The sequence below is a fragment of the Manis javanica genome, chromosome 2 (genome assembly GCF_040802235.1).
Source record: "Manis javanica isolate MJ-LG chromosome 2, MJ_LKY, whole genome shotgun sequence".
Classification (NCBI taxonomy): Eukaryota; Metazoa; Chordata; class Mammalia; order Pholidota; family Manidae; genus Manis; species Manis javanica.
Window position 1 is genome coordinate 46,501,142 of NC_133157.1, and position 18,101 is coordinate 46,519,242.

An 18,101-nucleotide genomic window follows, 5' to 3' on the forward strand; every position below is an offset into this window, starting at 1 on the left:
ATAAAAATTGCAAAGCCCTAAAACTCATTATCTCATGGTAATCATATCAACATCTCATGAGATAGTGTTTTACAATGAATATATCTTAGATAATATTGGGATCACACTGTGTACCCCTTCCTGGATATTTTTCCACTTAATATCTTATCTGGAAAATTGTTCTATGTTATTAAATATTCTTTGAAATTTAAAGACTGCACAATATTTACAGCTTAGATAATGCAGAAGATATCTTCTACTGTCAGACATTTATATTGTTACCAGCTTGCATATAAACCAAGACAGAGAGAGCAAAAGCATTAACACATTACTCTGGAAGATGATAAATAATGGAAAGAATCAAGCATGTGTCATGCCTTTCCAGCATGATTTTTTTAGTTTTGTCAAATTGTTGGAGAGGAAAAGATTTTCTTTATAGAAAATTTGTATTTAATTAATGCAACAGATTGATAAATTAGAAGAATACTATTTTGAAACTCCTAATGAAATAACATATCCAGGTAATGATCATTAGTGAATGTCATAACTAACAATTACATAAAAAGTCAGTAGGGGACTTGATAAAAAGGGGGGGGCGCCTCACCAGAGCCTATAAATCTTAGTGTCACTGAAATGCAGCAACACGAAATGATGTGCATTCTGGTATAATACAACAGGAAGTACAAAACACCACATGTATAGTATTCTTGCCAAAAGCAAAAATGAGCCTGATTCTAATGAAGCCTCAGCCAAAGTACTAGTTTACAGGAAATAAGAGAAATAGAGATAAAAACTGAATGATACCATGAAGCAGCCATTAACTAAATCAAGAATGTGGGACAATCTACAAGACTAATGACCTAGTTTATTTGTCAAATAAAAAACAAGTGAAAGAGGAGGGGGAGGCTGAGAAAGAGGAGAATAAAATTAAGAGACATAACCTCAGTGTATGCAATGTGCAGACCTCTTTTGGATTCTAATGTGAATAAAACAATCACAAAAATATATTCTTGAGACTGTGAAGAAATTTGAACATAAACCCTCCCAATCTTCTTAGTCTTAATAAGGTCCTTCGGATACTTTTTAAAGTTTCTGTAGTACAGAAGTATTTACAAATAAAATAATAAGACGACTTGGATTTGCAGTGAAACACTCCTGAAGAATGAGTAAGAGAGAGGGAGAAAACAGAAACAGGAAACAGGACTGAGAAAATATTAATAATTGTTGAATCTGGGAAATGGGTACATAGAGATTTATTGTAATTTTCTCCCTACTTTTTCAGCATAAAATTTTCCATAATAAAAAGCTTTCCTAAAATGCTGAAATAAAAATCTTTGTTAGAAATTTTTTCTAAAACCACAGAGTATATTCCTAGAAAGAAGTATGAGTCCAAGGTATGAACTTCTTTGAGGTTCTTTAAAAAAAAATCTTTTTTTAGTGCTCTCAGAAACTTTTTACCAATTTATAACCTCCCCAATATGTATGTATCTATCTCACCAGACCATCACCAAAATTGAATATATATTTTGAAACATTCATTCTATTTTGATAAAGAAAAGATATCTTGTTTCAATTAATGCTTTCCTTTAAAAATGGGATAAAATCTTTTAACTAAAATTACTCACATACTTCTTCACTGAATTGTGTGGTTATACCCTTTATCCATTTTTTCTTCCAGTCTTAGTGATTTTTGCCTTTAATTTGTAAAGGCTTTTTAATATACTAAAATGACAACCCTTTTTAATCTGATGCCAAATAATTTCCCATTTATTACTTGATTTTTATTGTATTTGTTATGAATATTCAGAAATAAATTTTTATGTAATCAAAACTATAGACATTTGTGCTTTCTTTCATTTCCTTTCTGCTTAAAAATTCCTGTCCTCTCCTAAGATGAGATAAATATTCATATTCTTAAAGCTTTTTAATGACTTTACTTTTACATTTTGAATCCATCTGGATTCATCTTGGCATATGGATTATAAGGCCAGTTAGGATCTTTATTATTTTCCAAGTCATAATCCAATCCTTTATTTTTTTTTTCATCTTTTTCTCTTTCCTTTTTCAGGTTTAAGATACCTCCCAACACATAATACTTTCTCCATATACTCTTGTTTCTGACCTTTATAACATGGCTCTTTCTTACTGTTGAATTTTGTGCCTGCACCATATTATAGTAGTTTTGTACCTGATGAACAGAGACAGACATGTTAAACAAACTAAGACAGGAAATGAGAGAAACAATGAGAGGGCAAGAGATTATTATAGCAAGGACAACAGATTTACTTCAGTGTATATCATCTATATCACCCAAAGTTTGTCAGCATATATGCAAAAACTACATGTTCTAGAAGAGAGAGGAAAGACTCTGGAGTCTATATACAAAGATTCAGAATCTGGTTTTATTTATTTACTAGCTGTGTGTTCTTGGATGAAGCACTTAACCTCTCTGATCCTGTCCCCTCCACTAAAAATGAAAACAATATTTATATCATGGGGTTCTTGTAAAATTCAAATGTAGGTGACAGGTAGCTAGAAAATTCTGATGATGTATAAAAGCATATTTTTGGTTTTTTAAACAGAAATGTTGATAATGCCCAGGATCCTGTTAAAAAAATAAGTAACAGTTGAGAAGATGCTAGAGTTGTTTGCCATCTTTTTCAATAATTTCTGCTGTAAAGATGTTTACTTTTAGTACAAAATGGCATTAGGGGGGCTCTTTTGTTCCCTCCTGGCATGAGCCAGGTTCTTTCACTTTATTTCTAAATAAAAGCCTGTACCTTGCTCTACTAAAAAAAAAAAAAAAAAAAAAAAAAAAATGGCATTAGTACCTGTCAGCTATGCTAAATGGAACTAAAAAACACACAAAAGACCTTGTTTAGCTTTTAGGGGCTTTGCATCATTAATGGAATTAAAAATTTGCAATTAACTTCAATTATGTGATGAATTTGGGCACGGGATAGACTAAAAGCTAGCTCCATTAGTTTATGTCTCTTGGCAACTACCAATTTGACTTTCCCTATAAAAAGAGAAATTGTGAGTAGAAGAGAAAAAAATCTCCACCATAGTTGTAAACAAATAGGGTAGATAAATGTGCTAGGAGTCATCCTTCAAAACCTCAACAAGTGAGCTTTGTATAAACTCTCCTCTCTTCTCTGGTATCAGAAGGGTTATCTGTGCCTTTAAAAAGATGGAAGGGCATACCACCCGATGACAAGGGGGGATCAAACACTGGGACTCAGAGAAGCAGCCAGGCTCCAGCAGTGATTTGGAGGGCCTGTCCCCCCTCCTCCTGCTTCCACAACTCTGTGTCTACCTACAGTCGGGAACCCTTGCTCTCATGATCATCAGTCTTCAGTCTTCCTCAAGCTGGCTGCTCTTCCGTCCCATCCAGCCCAGCATTGACTCCTAGTTGGCTTCCTAGACTTCTGCTGTCCTCACTTGGTGTGCCTGGCTTCATCTCTTATGTCACCAAATCTCGGCATGTGGGACATGAGTAGGGGCACACTTTCAATACATTTATTTAATGGGTAGAACTGAATTTCAAATGAATAGCAGAAAAAGTGCTCCTAAAAAAGTGAAAGATGCCAGTTTCAAAATGGAATAATGCAGCATCAGCTGGTAAATGAGCTGAAGGCTGAATTCTAGTGAAGCAGATTTCCTGGCTGCTCACATTTACATTTCTCTCAGATCAGAGAGACGAGGTTTAAGTAAAAAGAATATGTTTAAACTAAAGCAGGTACAACTAACTTCTTGTCCCAGCTTGGCTTCTTTCACTTTTAGTAATGTTACCACCAGAGGGACTTAGTAGTCTGCGTAAGAGAGCACTTAAAAGGAGGAAAAAAATGGTATAAAGGCTGTATCTGTTTAAGTGTGAACTATCATGGAAATCAATGTATCATCCCATACTTAAACTTAATTCATTCAATGAATTCCCTTTTGACCTAACTAGATTCACACTTACAAGCATAAAATTGAGTTGAATGTAAACAAAATGGTCAGGCACACCCTACTATAAATCCACCATGAACAAAAGAGCCCCCAAATGTACTACAATCCAAATAAATAAAGCCATATCCTTTCTTCTTTCACTTGTCTTGACATTAGAAGTACTTACCTATATTTTCTGCTAATTTGTCAAATTCCTATTAAATGCCTACCATGTGATAAGCATAGACAGACAGTTGCCCATACATTTTCTCATTTAATCACATAACAACCCTGAGAAGTTGGTATTATCGTTTTGAATTGCCAAAGAACACAAAGCTGAGAGAGGTCAGGCAGCTAAAATGAGCAGAACTAAAATTTTAATTTAGGTCCTTTGATTCCGAGCCCTTTCTATAGCTTTGCTTTCTTTTCCTAAACTTCTTGCTAAGTTCAGTTAGTGATGGTGGATATTAAGTATTATTATCATTAATGATAACAACAAACACATACAGTATCATCATAGAATATACTTTAAAATGTAAGATATTTAAAATTGGACCATGGATTTTCAAGCAAAAAGGAAACTCAAAATGCAACTGCTGCCATCACCATGTGAAAGCAGAAGAGAGGCAAAAGCCCAACAAAGGCAAAGGCCTAGGCTGACGATAAACAGACGTTTCTGAGACCAAAAGCTGGCTCTTCCTTCATTTACTATCTCCATTTCTCTGGGTAAGTCACTTCAGCTCTCAGAAACTCGATTTCCTTATCTATAAAATGGAAACAATAATTTCTTCCACAGAGTATTGACTCAAAAAGTAAATCAAATAGCATATAGACAACTCTAGTACAGGCCCAGGAAATTATAGCTGGTATGTACACTTCTGACTTTTTAGGAGCAAATTGATTTGCAGAATAAAGATGGATCGAGTTCAAAACATATATTCACACACATAATATTGTGTGTGTGTGTGTGTGTGTGTGTGTGTGTGTGTGTGTTTAAGTTAGGAGAATATTCATAATATTTTTTAAATATCATGATCATTGTTGCATCTGGGATCAGCTGTAGTGCCTTGACCTCAGCTCCAACCGCACATTGTCTGCTCAGTCTTCTCCAGCTCCTTCCCTTCCTTCAGTCTTGCTATCTCCACCCCATCAGTCTCTTTCTCAATCCTGGTCAAGATTTGGTCTCTTCTCTCTCTTCTGTAATAACTGCTGCCTAAACCCCCCTCACCTCCCCAGCTAAGGAGGTGATTAGAGTCCAAGTCCCTTCTTCACCCAACACCAGTGAACTTGCACCCACACAATGCGGAGCTCTATGGCCATGTTTACAGAGTACTTGGGATTACTGTTGGCCTTCCAACACCCTGCCCGACTCCAAGCCCCCACACACAAACATACCTACAACCACCAGTACCAACACTTTTCTCTCAGTTAATTTATGTTTGGCTCTTTCATTTTCTACACTTTGCCTTCCAAAAGGAAGCTATGTCTCTACACTCATAATAACAGGAAAATAATTTCCTCTTGAAGATGCATCCTATTTGGTATTTTGACAACTGAAAAATTCCTTTCTCTTACTCGACCAAACTCTCCCTTTGGATAATGTTAATCTGAGTCTTTTCTTCTCTCTAATGATCCAAAACAAAAAACAGAGAACAAAAACCCATATATAATCATTTTTCCATGAAGTCAACTCTTCAGATAAGATCTTATATAAATCAGTTGTACCACAAAGATATTATGCTAAGTAAAAGACGCCAGTCTCAAAAGATTATATACAGTATGACCCCATTTTTTTAAAATTTTATTTTGGTATCATTAACCTACAATTACATGAAGGACATTATGTTCACTAGGCCCCCCCCCTCACCAAGTCCCTCCAACATACCTGTTCACAGTCACTGTCCATCAACATAGTAAGATGCTGTAAAATCACTACTTGTCTTCTCTGTGTTACACAGCCCTCCCCATGCCCCCCACACACTATACATGTTAATCGTAATGCCCCCTTTCTTTTTTCCCACCTTTATCCCTCCCTTCCCGCCAGTCCTCCCCAGTCCCTTTCCCTTTGGTAACTGTTAGTCCGTTCTTGGGTTCTGTGCTTCTGCTGCTGTTTTGTTCCTTCAGTTTTCTTTTGTTCTTATACTCCACATATGAGTGAAATCATTTGGTACTTCAGTATGACCCCATTTTTATGACATTCTGAGAAAAGGCAAAACTATAGGAACAGAAAAAATATCAGTGGTCGGCAGGGATAGTATTTGGAGAAGGGTGGCACTAATGTTGACTACAAAAAAGCAGCGTAAGGGAGTCTTTGGGATATTGACTTATTCTGCATCCTATTGTGTTAGTGTGTTGGTGGGTATAATAATCTACACATGTATTAAAACTCAAAGAACTGTACATCAAAAAAAGGTGACTATTAATGTATGTACATTTTTTAAGTTACATTTACTGATTTTTTTACTATGTGCCAGGTGCTTATCATGATTCCTTCATTTTAATCTTCATTATAACCACATGAGATAGGTAAGATTATTATCTTCCCCACTTTGCGTATAAAGAAACTGAGGCCCAGATAAAAGAACTAATTTGCCCAAGGTCACAAAACTGGAGAGAGGCAGAGCTTAGATCTAAACCCAAGCAGTCTGACTCCAGAAGAGAAAATCTTTACTGCTGTCCTAGGCTGTATTTGAAGAGTGAAAAAGGAGCTTCATCTACCCTCTATCAATGATACTACAGATTATCGGACAGACCTACACCAATACAATGAGCTCACACTGGAACACAGTATATGCCTCCAAGGCAAACGTATTTCTGGGCCACAGACTGTCTTTTGTTCTAATAACTAATTGCTGTTTTAATAATTAATATTTATACTTTCCAACAACCAACTTTCTTTGCAATAAACTCTCTTCTTCTTAACATAGGAAATAAATTTCAAAATCAACTTTCTAGTTCCTATAGACACTGGTATGGAAATCTTTCCCTACCCATCCCTTCAGAAATTCTGATTCCAATAAAAAGAAAATTGAATATATCAATTGGAAGCTCAAATAAGTTGCTTAGAAATTCAAAAATCTTTTTCCATTCCTTCTCCCTCCCCACTTCCCCAAAACTAAATCCTTCCGGATATTTTTTGGAACTAAAACCTCTTAGTAATGAGACAAGCAGATAAATACACCCACGTCTGGTGCCTTGTGGTTATTCTTACACATTCACTTAGGTCTTTCAAGTGCCTGCAGTCTACATCCCCACAAACCATCCCGTGAACTTTGCAAAAATAAAGCTATCCACTGCAGAAGGGGTACGTAGCATGCCTCATAGTTCAGCAGCAAAAACACTTGGAAAGAGAGAGCAAAGGGAAAGAATTACACTGGCTTTTACAACTAGAGTTACCAAGAATCTCTCAATTTGGTAAATACAATCTTGAGATAATAAAGGTTGCTTAGCTTTGATTCAAAGAGTTGGTTGAAGAAAATCTTTTTTTGGATTTTTTAATATTTAATACTTGCTTGTGATGGATTTAATCACTTCAGTACTATGCCCAAGACAGATTATACACACAGTCATGTACACATTCTCCTTTTCCAGGTAAGAATCATCTGAGGTCTATGCAACACTGCTGCCTTGGAACCACATTCCCTGAAATATTTAAGAATTTAATGGAGTTATTCTCAGCCCACCATCCTCCTCCTCCACATATCTGTAATCTGAACCCATGTAATAGTCAAGAGATAGTTCTTCTAATAAATTCTACTATACTTTATGTAACCTACAATTAAATTTCATGCAAAGTCACATCAAAAAAGGAACCAGAGAGAGCTCTGGGGAAAGAAGGTAGTTAGCCTTTGGAATCAAACAGTCCGGGTCCCCTTCATCACTGTCATTTACTATCAGTGCACCACAGGACACAGTATTTGAATTATTTGGACTTTCTTCATAAATGTGCTCTAGCCATATTTATCTTTCAGGGCTACCATTAGAATCAAACAGATGGTGTAGACCTAACAAAGTTCTTACCCCATAACTAGGCTTTCTATTAGTGGTAGTTGTAACTACAATCAAGGAAAGAAATCCTACAAATTAAACAGTATTCATCTATAGCCATTTGCAACTTTATGTCACACTAGTTCCTTAGGCAAATTTCTCTACTGTCTGCCTCAATATCAGATTTGATCTGGTTATAAATTCATGGGCCTCTCAGTGTTATTAGTTACCAGCACACTCCCCATGGAATACAGTGGCTTTTGGTTCATGAGATTAAGCTGACCAAAGACATATTTAAGACACGTGAAATGACTTTGCAACCTGATGCAGCTAGCAGGGAGATTGCACAATCTCAATTCACAGGCACAAGCACACATGCCCACACACCCAGGAAGTGCGGGGGCTCTTGTAGAAATCAGTAGCTTATCTATTATGTGCACTCCGGAGCTGTAAACAAGACCATGTGAGGACTCAGCTAGAATGCTTCCTCTGAGTCAGTATTAAACAAACTTCCGAACCATTAGGGAAGGAAGTAAGGCCAGTGTACCCCCAAAGACACCCAGCACAGAAAGCCAAGGATTATAGGAGTTGTGCTCAATATTCTGTCAGGGACTGATGCAATTGTTAAAGTAAGTTTTGTAATAAAAACAAAATACTGCTTAGTGTTCAATAGCTAGTATGAGGTAGAAAAGGTTGTAACCTCCATATGGAGTGCCCTCGCAGATATTACATGACTTCTTATGTGGAATGGTAGAAATTTTTAAAACTTTTGGGGTTTTACTCCATGAGAATACTAGCAGAACTTCCTATTTGTTGATAACATTAGTGTCATGGTCTCAAATATGATTTTGATTCAGAATGAATCAGAGACAAAGATCTTGTCAAAGGTGAAAAAAGATAAAACACCAGGAAATCACAGATTCTCACAGCATAACATGATATGGTGGAAAAGACAGAGGCTTTGAAATCAGGACTGCTCCAACTGTGTTTTCTAGCTGTGTGACCTTGGGCAACTTATGACTACTTTCCTGAGATTCCATTTTCTCATCTATTAAGTCAACAACATTCATGGGGCTCTTACTAAGATCAAATTAGATATTAGGTGAGTCAGCATTTTGACAAAATTGAAAAGCCTTACAAATATATTACAATTCATTGCTTTAACCTGTAAATGTCCTCAGAGCAGCTAAAACAAGAGTTGGAAAGACATACAGTATGGAATATCCTGGAATTATTTTTGCTTGAGGTAGATAATGATTACAATGAGGTAGATAAAGCTTACAACCCCTTTGACCTTTAGCACCTTCAGCTTTTTAGGAAAGAAAAACTGGATGTAACTGGAAATCCACAAAGCTGAATCCAGAGAATGCAGCTCTTACACATAATTTTTCCTCTGAATTTTTGAAGAAATCACAAATCATAAGAGGAAATAGTTAAAGCACTTTAATCCTTACTAATGTCCACAAAGTAGGATGTTTCATTAAGTGTTGTCTGGGTATTCAGACAGTAAAGGACATTTCCATTTCCAGCAGTGCAAAGCTTGACCTCACACTTGGACTTCTAAAGGTAAACTTCCTGAGAGGAAATTAAATGTAGAGAATCTCTTCCAGTTTGGGATACCAGTTTTGCCAAAAAACACTGTAAGAAACATTTAAACTAAATTAATTTTGTAAACTTTGCCCTAAAAATATTAAAGCCAACAGAAAGGGCAGGGGGGTTTTTTAGAATAAGGAGTGAAATCAAAATCTAAGATGCCCAAACTCCTTTTCTCCGTGCCCATGTGCCTACGGAAAGATGCCCTAAGGTAAGATTAGAGCTCCTCCTTCTCTCCCAACAGTATTTTTAGTTAAACCGTAATCTCTAGACCTTAAAAATGAAATCATTCAACCAAAAGGAAAAGAAAGAACTGTAACAGACATAATCTACATCGGTGACATACATAAATCAAATTAAATATGAAACTTCACCCTACTTTCATTACTCAAACTACCCAGGATCATTCAAGCTCGCTTTCTTCTCAAAGGTGTGGTGCACCTTCTGGGTTCAGTGGACACTCTGAAAGGTCAAACAGAGTCCATCCTTCAGGCAGATGAAACACTGTTCTATTTTTACAAAACCTCAGAGTAGGAAATTCCACAAGCATCTCCAGCTACACATTCCAGCGTCTATCAAATCTCACTGTCTGAAAATTTTTCCTTTTCTCTTATCTAAATCCCTTACGCTGTGTCCTAAGCCTGCTGCCTCCTGTCTGGTCCCTAGTGGAGATGGCCATCATCCTTCAGGGATCAACCTCCTCACATGAGGCTCTTTTCAAATTCTGCCAGCCAGAAACCACTTGGTTTCTTTTTATCACAGCTCTTCAATCATCATTCTTACGCACTTATCCTTTTAGGCCACATTTTCTTCCTCCAACCTTGTATCCACTCCACATATTCTTTAAAAATCATATTTTTTAAAAAGCAAAGGAAATGAACATTAGCCAGGAACTCATTACACTAAAACAACCCATTTTCAATTTTCTTTGCTCTTGCCCCTGCTCTATACATCGTTATAACCACGATGTGTAATTTATTTAATTTATTCCAAGTACTAAAATTCTCCTTACAGTTTCACAACCCAGAGTATGCCTAGAATGAGCTCATTTATAACTTTGACAAAGTTGGTATAAAGTTCATGATCTGAAGAACTTCCTCCTCCACTCAATAGAACTAAATGATTGATTAGTAAGTACTGAAGCACTCTTAGGTTCTAAGGATTCAAAGCATTTAACACACAGTCCTTGACCACCAGCAGGTCATAACAAGACACACAGCCAGCTAATTAGAATGAAAAAGATCCTGTGTAGATGATTCCTGCACATATACTATGCAAATGTACGGGGTAGGTTAGGAAATCTGGACCTCACGAAAGGGCTGACAGTGTACAAGCCAGGAGTATGGAGTCACCTGGCAGGTGATTGGGAGGAACAGGAACTGTGGATAAATTGCCACAGCCCCCACCATTTGGTAGGAGACCAGACTACTGAAAATCATAATGCTCAGAGTTTAACTAGGCCTCTATAGGAAGATGTTTGGTGAGAGACTTGAGCTGCTTCCCAAATCTGTTCTGAATTATAAGAAAAGAACTTTGGTCACTAGAATGAAATGGCAAATTTGTGCAACTGTGGGGAGAAAAAAGGATAGTTAACAGGGTCAGGTGACTCTGGGATAAGTCTTACTTGAGGATCACTTAATAAATGCATGAAACCATCTAGTATCATCAAGAATGCAAAAATCTGAGAGCAAACCTGGTTCCAGTACTGCTGTGTCCTTAAACTACTCACTCTTCAGGTCTGACTCACAGTCTCTTCACCTGTAAAAGTAATGTTGTTCATGATATATTTCATGTACATTCCAGGAGATAGCAAATATTAAAAATAATACATTGTATTTCAAAAAACTAAACATATAACCCTTTCTTCCAAGAAAAAGAAAATCTATACCCATTTTCACTGTATCTTAGGCTTAGATTTTAAAATGGAATACCCAGACGATGCTCTAAGGAAGTTTAATTTTACAAATGGAACCCTGGTTTTACAATGTTAAGGGAGCTTGCAGTTTAAGGGATTCTGATTGAAGAGCAAAAGAGCCCAGTCACTCCTCCACTCGCTCAACAAATGTACATTAAACGTTACCTGTGCCAGGCTTTGCGCTAGGTACTGCCACACTTTAGAGGCCAAAGTCAAGGTCCGAGAAAGAAAGTTGGCATACTTGAAAGAGAATTAAAGAGAGTTTAATGAGGGGTCAGTTTGTAAAGGATGTGGACAGCACTGGCAGAGCTGAGGCTGCCTGGGACCAGCAACAGCTAGGAAGAGCAGGAAGAAAAGCCACATAGCCAAACTTTATCACCCACAGGCCTACACCATCAGGGAGAGGAGACAGTTACGGATCCAAGAGCTGGCTGCCTGAAAAAAGTGATGGCCTTCAGGAGAAAAACACAGCTACCTCCGAGCCTTTCTTCCTGCCCTCTGATCTCCACTTAAACAAACTCAACTGGAAGCCGGAGGGCCCGTGGGCTCAGCTGATTCAGCTCTTGGAAGTCAGCCTCCCAGGACACAGAGCAGGATGGAGAATATACAGCATATCCTCGCTTATAAAAAGCATATGGTTCCAAAGGCAGAGAGATATTAAACAAGTAAATAAATGATTTCACATAATCACGGACAACTGAAATTGGTCTGAAGCATTTAAAACAAAGAAGTGACTGAGGACGTGAAGGTCTTTTTGAGGAGATGATACTTTGCAGAACTTAAAGATAAGTAGGAGCAACTATAAATATTAGGAGGGGAATAGCAAAGGTAAAAGTCCTGAGACAGAGGGATCCTTGGAGTGCTTGAGAACTGGGGGAGATGTCAAGTAACTTCTGAAGCATGTTAAAGCAGAGAAAAGGGTAAAACTTGAGGAGTAGTAGGAAGTGCCCGTATCCCACGGTATGGTAAGGAGTTCACAGCAAGGAGTTTGGGCTCTCCTTTGGTGCAGGTGGGGAGCAACTACATGATTGCACACAAAGCTGTGATGTCTGTGAGTGAAGAATGAAGTTTATGCGCAAGGGAATGGAAGCAGGGAGACCTGAAATACAAGGGTATCTCAGAAGTCCATAGATATAGTTCATGGTGGTTTGGACTAAGATGGCAACATGGGAATTAAAGAGAGGATATTTTCAGAAGGATGAAGATAAATGATTAAAAAAAAGAGAGAAAAGAATAAAGGACGGCTCACAGATTTTTTTCCACTCACACCTAATATACTTCTTGCAAGCTATCTAAACAATTTGCATTTTCATAAACATTCACTATTCACTCATACTTCTCTGCCTTCAAATTTGTAGTTTTCTCTTTCCTCCCTCACTGTCCACTTTTCTAATCCAGATAAGTTATTGTTCAAGACTCAGGTCTAGGAATATTTGACCCATAAGCTGTCCCTACCAGCCTAGAGTGAGTTGGCATTCCCTCTTCAGAGCTTCCCGGATCAGCGTTCACATGTACTATTTGTCATCTTTCTATTGACTTGGCTTTCTCTACCACTATAAAGCAGAGATTTCTCATGGATGGGAACTATGTCTTTATCCATCTTTTAATCCCTTGCATTCAATATGGCTTCTGACACCTGAGTGGCTTATTAAATGAGTGAAATAATTAAATATCAAGAGGTAATTTAGTAGAAAATAAGGTCCCTTCAAACATGGGAGATAAGGATAGCTTTCATGGAGGCATTGACATTTGAGTTAGATCTTGAAGGATACTCAGAATTTGGACATGCAAATATAGGAGAAATGTTATTCTAAAGAAATGTATGACCAAAGAAGGATACTCAACAGAATGTTTGGGGGCCAATTCAGTTTGGCTGGAATGGAGGGTCTGTTATATGGACAACTTTTTTAAATAGAGTGCATCCAGTTTAAGGAATCTGTTTTTATTCTACAGATAAAATCCATTCAATTTTTAAAGAGATATATGACACGGTAAGAGCTATAATAGTAAAGTCTAGTTCTAAAAATGGCTGAATACCTGTATTAGGCTAACCCTGCCACAGACAACAATTGTAAACCCTGAACCAGTATCAGAAAGAATTATTTGAAGGTACTCGAGAACAACAAAAAGAAGTCCAAGATGAAGGTTATTCAACCCTTACAAGAAGGCTAACTGCATTGGCTGAGATTTATACTTATAAAGCTTTTCTTCTGAGGGCATTTCATATGTGGTGCAGAGTAGCTAAAATTAATGAAGCAAGCCATTGTCTTTCTGACTTGAGGAATCAGAGAATGAATCAGGGATGCCAAATGACTGGATATCAAACAGAGAAAGCCCTGAAAGGAGGTAACCACAGAGGAGAAAGCCCCCAAATTTCCATATTGACTTCCTTCAAATCCTTGACTAACCGCTGAACTGTGCTCACATAGAGGAGGCTTCAAATAAGCCAGCAGAGAGCAACCACTGAAAGGCTGAAACACTGAGCAGAGATTTCAGCTCTGGCGCCCCCACCACAACAGCATCAACATTCTTCTGACAAAGGTAACAGACCCCAAACCTCTACAACAAATTACCTGCAATTCCTGGTATATAATTAAAAAACTCATTTTTTCTAAGAAATTAGCAGAAAGAAGAAAATTAACCCATAGTTAAGAGACAAAGTATTCAAGACAATGCAAACTCTGAAATAACACAGACATCATAATTAGCAGAAAAGGACTTTAAAGCAGCTATGATAAATATGTTCAAAGACTTAAGAGAAATTATGGCCACGAAGAGTGAGCAGATATAGAATATCAACAGAAAAATAAAAACTATTTAAAAAAAAGCAAAACACAAATGCTAGATAACTACAGCATGTAATATCTGCAGCAAAAAATTCTCAAGTGAACTTAAAAAATACATTGTAAATTTCAGGGGGGAAAAGGGGAAGGGGGCAGTGGTCTTTAAGATTGATTTGTCAAAAGAAAAAAGATTGAAAAAAGTGAACAGAGCTTTCATGACTGTGGAATATGAAGAAGTCCCACATAGAGAAAAGGGAGAGACTAAGGAAGAAAATATTTGAATAATAGCCTAAAACTTACAAATTTGTTTCAAACATTAACCTACATATTCAAGAATTTCAGTGAACTTAAGCAAGATAAATATAAACAAAACTACATTTAAGTACATCATAATCAAACTACCAAAAATAAAAGGGAAATCTTGAATGCAGCTGAAGGGACAAGAACATATTACTTACAGAGGAACAATGATACAAATAATGCCTAGCTTCCTATTAGGCACAATGGAGACAAAACACAAAAGAACATATATAAGCATGGAAGAAAAACAAAAACAAAAAAATCTATCAAAACAGCATTATATATCCAGTAAAAATATCCCTTGAAAACAAAAGTAAAATAAGACTTTTTGAGATTAATAGAAACTGGGAAAATTTATTACCAGCAAGTCTACACTAAAAGATACTATTCAGGTTGAAGAAAATGACATCAGATGGAAACTCAGAGCTACAGGAAAGAATGAAGAACAATAAAAATGGTACATATGAGTATATATAAAAATGATCCTTTTTCTTCTTTTAATTTACTTAAAAGACAACTGAAAAATATAAAGCCTTCCAAGGATTGCCAAGCATCTGTGGAAATTTTTAACTTAAAGGTCAGAACCAAACACAAGTCCTTCATCAAGACACTTCATAAAGAAGATTCTACAAAACTATAGAGACAGTAAACAATAACATTTGAAGAATTATAAACAAAATAGCTTTTGGATTTTTCAATAACAACACTAAAAATAAAAAGACATAGTCTTCAAATATTTGAAGGAAATTTCTCACCTGTAATTCCATATTAGTCAATCATGAAGAAATATAAAGACTTCTTCAGATATTCAATGACTCAAAAACAATTACCTCCTATGCATCCTTTCTAAGACTATGAAGGTGTGAGAAAGCATGGGGTGTAAGAAATATAAATTTCGGCACCAGAGGATAATAAAAGGAAATCTCAGGAGGACAGCTGTACACCAGATGTAGAGATAAAAACAGACTATTCATGGAGAAAAATTTCAAAGTAGTCTATTTTTAACCATTTTCTGGGCAACTTAGTGGACTCTCAATTTAGCAGCTGAAGTCCTTGTGGAAACTGTTCAATTATTTGCTGGTGGTATCTCCTCCATTTCTCCATTTATTTCCTTGGCATATATTAGGGAAGCAGCAAGGAGAAGCCGCATAAAACAGGATAAGTAGAGGATAAAGACATACTGGGATTTATGAACCTTTTCTCTTTGCTTGCGTTTTCCCAAAACTTGCCTAAGGCAAGAACTTGTCAACAGTGATCAGGAGTGAGGGACTGGGAATATTTATTAAAGTCACTGTTGTAGGCAACTGGTAGTCAGTCTGGCCTGGAATCTTCTAAAGAGGTCATAAAATGCCTTTTGGAATTGTCTACCTGAGAATTGATGATTTTTGTCTATAGCTCATGTCCCACATTAGTTGAGATTTACTTTGGGGTATATTAATTCCTTTATACTTCCAGACTGAGCATACCTGCTTGAACAGAGGGCTTCTCAAAGGCCACTGTGGCATTGAGAAACCCCAAGGGCCAAAGAGCAAAACATCCAGCCCTTGAGAAAAGGTGTCAGCACGAGGCAAACCAAATTACCCACTGTTATCAGAGTCACAGCTAGGAGGATGTGAGTCAGAATTCCAGAATTGATTCACTCCATCTACCCTTTGTACCACTCAGATCCACCGGTGCTCTACAGGAAGTCCCACCCACCCTTAAGTCTTCAAGGTGGTGATTAGCCACAATCTCTACACATTACTTACTAAATAAAGATTAATACCTAGCTGCAGTTCTTACTACTGGGCAACTGCTCCTGAAATTATAATTGATACCTTCCATCTTCTTCCTCCAACTTTCCCTCTCCAGAGCCAGAGCTCCAGCCTAGTGGGGTGATGCAGACCTTCATCCATGAGCAGGCTAAGCCCTCAGCTACCTTGCCTTAGTCAGGCCATGATTGGTACAATTGACATTCACCTTTAACAATGGACATGTGAAGGCCAAGGAATGCCCATGCCTGACCCCCCCTTGCCAGTGCCTTTAGCTATCTCAAATCGCCCAAAGTTCCAGTTTCCAATGTCTCCTCGTCTTAAATCAACCCCAGTGAGTGTCTAGTACTATATGCTTAGCTTGAGTTCTACCAAAACGCAAAGCCTTAGTCAAGGAGATAATCCCAGAGTATAAATGAGGGACCAGAGAGAATGGGGGAAGGGGGAAAGTCTATATGCATTTTTCACAGCTTTGGAACACCAGGGCTTAATCCTGGTACGTAAGGGAAATACAGAATGCATCTCAGAGCTGTCTGCAAGAGGAACTGGGGAAAGCATCTATCCATAGGTTCCATCCCTCATTGATTGAGGAATGCTCTCAGAGAAAACTTGCATAAATTTTGAGGCTCTATGTGTGAGCTTAACAAGTAGAATCCCAGTCTTGCCCGTGGTAGTGGAGAAGTCCTGCAGCAAAAAGTGAAAGATGCATGGTGATCATATGTGATGAGATTCTATTGCATAATATGAGTCAAGTCCAGAAAGTCCATTGCTTCCAGGCTGGAATCAGAGTGAGGCTGAGAAGACGTGAGAAAGGTCCCAGAGACTCTGGTACAGCCTATAGGAGCTTCTCAAGGAATTTGGGCTTCCTTTGGCAAAACAGAAGCAAATATCGAAGACTTAAGCAGAAGAGTGGCAATACAATGTATTGGCAACCAGATACTACTTGTCTGTTGGTAGGGAGTAGAGAGTATGTTAATGAAATAAATGTGGTTTCAAACATAGCTCTGTGAATGGATCAAGAGGCCTCTCAGAGCATAAGCATAGAAAAAAAATTAATCATCTCATGTTAACTGTGGTTATATCCAGTGAGGTGGGTAAGAGGACAATTTGGTGCAATTTTTCACTTTCATTTTCCAAATTAGTATCTTTGTAGCATCTTTATCTTTCAAAATGAGATGATGGTCAAAATTTGGTTTTTAAATCAGGGGCAAAGGGAATAAATATATTAAAATTAAAAAAGAAGTACAATTCCGTCCCTAAACACACATGCATGCAAAACAAAAAACAAGAAAAAGAAAATCTTGTTTTTTATGCCCAAAATATTTGGTGGCATATACTTGAAAAAGAGGGTTTTTTTGGAAAAATAGCTAAAGGAAAACTTCAAAATAATATTCAAAAAAGAACTTAAAGAACAAACCAAAAATGCCATATAAATGCTGCAAGCACCAGAGTCTATCACTTCATATGACAGTGGTATAAAGTGGACATAAAACTCGTTTCAGGGTTTATCAGTTCTGTAGCTTTGTGCTCGTGCCTGCTTCTCTTTAGCTAGTATTTGAACACTTATCAAATTATATACTTAGCTTGTTTAAAAAGCTTTTATTAGCCGTTATATTCTATAAATTCCAGGGTCAAAATGTCATTTTCTAGTTCAAGTACAGTAATCATTTTGGTGTCTAAATTCAACAAGTAACTTGTGAATCTGATGAAGAGGATACCAGTTTACTTTTAAAAAGTCAGTAGACACTGAGCCAACAAAACTAGAAGCAAGCTAAAGCAAGAAGAAAAACAATGAGTAAAGAAAACATAAGGAAAAGCCGGAAATTTGGGGAGATGACTTTGTAATTTGTTACTGCAGAATCA

General features: G+C 37.2%; 1 long non-coding RNA gene across 1 annotated transcript in view; it reads right to left on the reverse strand.

The window, feature by feature from the left end:
* The window catches only part of LOC118972757 (uncharacterized), a 133,382-nt gene extending 122,151 nt beyond the window's left edge, over positions 1-11,231 (reverse strand). Inside the window, exon 1 of the long non-coding RNA XR_012127685.1 lies at positions 11,183-11,231. This is a non-coding gene — a long non-coding RNA (uncharacterized lncRNA). The remainder of the gene's footprint in view (positions 1-11,182) is intronic.
* Between the last annotated feature and the right edge of the window lie 6,870 nt (positions 11,232-18,101).